Here is a 2,834-nt window from a genome sequence, read left to right as displayed (position 1 = left end):
CTGCAAGACACAGGCAAGGGTTAGTTGCTTGGATCCTGTGTGGGGAGAGCGTGGCATTTGGAGCTACAGACACCTGGGCTGCTCCTGCTTCAACTGCTCTGTGCTGATGCGTGGCAGAAACACACGCCTCTCTGAATCTCCTTCATTGGCAGGAAGAGGCAAACCGCCTGCCATGGGCTGGCAGGACAGCAGGACGAAGGGTGCCAGGGAAGGGCGGGAGGAGCTCTCACCCCCTGCCGAAGGCACCTACTCATTGTTCTGACTCACATTTAATCCTCAGTGACCAAACCAAACTCTGTCCCAGCGTCCCCGACACGACACACGCACACGTGTGTTTAGATAATGTTTTTTCTCTTGCTGATCTCAACAGAGGAATGATCTTGATCGCTTTTACCGACAACACCTGATCCTTTAAAAAAGCCCCCTGCCAGGGGACCAGGAGTGCGGGCAGCTGCGCAACTTCTGTGCCCGTTCTCCTTTCGGCGATGTGTCTCATCACAGGAGGGCTGGCAATCAGAGGACTACTTCGGGCTTGTTTCACAAAGCCCCCCAGCACCTCCGATCTCAGTGCCCCGGAGTTTTCCTGCTACTCTCTGCACCTGCCACGGAAGGGGCAGGTGTTGCTGGGCTTTAGCAGAAATGCATGGGGGGCAGGTGAGGAAGGGAGAGCACTAACCCTGACAGAAGGGAGGAGCCAGTGAGACTCGGGTAGAGCTCCGAGTGGCAGGCCCCGAGCGCAGCGACAGGACGCTCACTGAACACGCAGCACCGCGCTTCCATCCGACAGCTAAGGAGGGGAGCAGCCGCATGAAGAAGGCTGCCACGAGGCGCAGCTCCCACAGCCCCCCGCGCCTGCCCCCTGGCAGTCTCCTTCCGGAGGCTCCCCCGAGGACTCCACGAGTGAGCCTGCACCCGAGGCCCCCAGGACCCACTCAGAGGAGAAAAAGCCTCCGGCACTGGCCAGGTGAAATTAGCAGGAAGAGGCAAGGCTCTCTTAGGTGTCAGGAAGGACCTGAGCACCAGCTGGCCTCCCACCCCCACTTCAAAGGGTCTCCAGAATGGCAGAAGCCGATCTGAGGCATGGCCTGATCCCTCCATAATCCCCTCAAGGAAGACAGACACTGTCCCCAATGAAATCTGGACACCCGCTCAAGTATAAAACAACAGACAAGTGCCTGCAGCCATCCAGCCCACCTTTTGCAGATGGGACACTGAGAGCCAGCAGGCAGGGATGTGGCCTAAAGCTGTAAAATGATTACATGGCTATGCAAAGCCTGGAAGCTGAACCCCCTGACTCTACTATACTCAAGGTTACAAAGGACTGCAGACTCCCTTCTAACAACAGGCTTCTCAGGAAATACACTTAGGGACTGCCCAAACTTGCCCAGCACCAACACCCAGAGGACCAGAACAGGGAAGAGACATCTTTCCCAGGATGCATTTACGGATCCTCAAGCAAACTACACTCCAGAGAATGTCATACTTTTGAGTGTGATAGGCTGACTCCAAATGATGCCTTGGCAGGACATTACCACTTGTGGGGAAGAAACTGGTTGGTTACTGCGCACATGGGGCCGCCCTGGAAACACAGGCCAATGTGCCAGCCCCATGGTCAGCCCCAGCCGAATGGGAGAGCCTCTACTCCCTCTCTGTCCTAGCCTGCAAGGGCATCTCAAACCAGGACAGAGTATTACACCACTAGTACTTCCACCGTGGCTGCCATATATGTTTGTAAGAGATTATGTCATCATTTATGGGACAAAATAAACCAAGATGAACAGGCCCCCAAAGAGGCAGGACCATAAAATGCAAGAGTAGCGTGGCTGGTGTCAGAGCAGCCAGGGTGAAAAGGACACTTGTAGGTTTTCTTTTCCTGTGTCTTCTTCCCCCTGACAACCATGAGGCTTTCTGCCGAGATATAAGGCAAAAGGTCTATTATTGCTGGGATCACTCTTCAGATCAGCATTCCTCAAGGCTGGAGCAACACATACGGCCAAACAGTCCTTTGTGGCTAGTGGGAGAAGGTGATAAACCTCCTGAGTCACTGCCTAGGGAAGTCACAATGGGGATTCTAGACCTTGCTCTGTTAAGCACAGATCATCAGTCTCTGCCACTATTACAGGTTCCCCTGCACCCGGAGGTGGAGCCTCCCTGTGAAACCTTTCAGAAGCTGAAATGGTGTAAAGCGGAGAAACAATCAGCACTGATTTATATGGGAAAATTTTGAGTGTTCCCAGACCCAAAAAATAACTTCTCTTAGGCTTTTCCGTAGGACACATTTTGCTAATGGATGCATAAAATAAATTGAGATAAAGCACAGACCCAGTTCAAAGCTCTCACAGCCAGCTGCTGAGAGTGGAATTCCTAGGGAAGGAGCTTGGTGGGGCCAGTCTTGCTGCTCAGGCTGTGTGCTGGGCTTGCTGCATAACAAATGCTGAACGCTATTTTTGTGTTTTCCCTTTGCTCATTAAAGTGAAAACGCTTTTCAGATTTCTTTCAGCAAGTGAGAACAGGTACTAACATACAGGCCTTTTGTAAAACCAAAGGCATAATGTGAACTTTCAACAAGTGAGAGATACCTGTAGTACAGAGTCTAAGTGTGGCTTGGGGATCACCTGTTATCAGAACGACCTGGGACTGTTCAAATCCCTGGGACCTTTCCCAGGCCTCCTTGACCTTACTGCAAACCCGGCCCAAAGGAGGAATGACTCCCCATCTGAGAATCAACTGCTAGCCCATTAGGCTGGCAAGGAAATCCAGGCTGAGGACAGAAGGTGCCCGGTGGCAGAGATGAGGGGACCTCTCACTCCACGCCTCTGCCCGAGGCATTACAG

At 52.8% G+C, this 2,834-nt stretch overlaps 1 protein-coding gene across 13 annotated transcripts in view; it reads right to left on the bottom strand.

The window, feature by feature from the left end:
- CBFA2T2 (CBFA2/RUNX1 partner transcriptional co-repressor 2) overlaps positions 1-2,834 on the bottom strand; it is a 151,514-nt gene that overhangs the window by 4,865 nt on the left and 143,815 nt on the right. The window lies entirely within an intron of this gene.

The sequence above is a fragment of the Mirounga angustirostris genome, unplaced genomic scaffold, assembly GCF_029215605.1.
Source record: "Mirounga angustirostris isolate CCGP_5_RB_7025 unplaced genomic scaffold, mMirAng1.0.hap1 SCAF_10, whole genome shotgun sequence".
Classification (NCBI taxonomy): Eukaryota; Metazoa; Chordata; class Mammalia; order Carnivora; family Phocidae; genus Mirounga; species Mirounga angustirostris.
The sequence above is the reverse complement of the archived record's forward strand: the minus strand, read 5'-3'. Positions and strand labels throughout refer to the sequence as shown.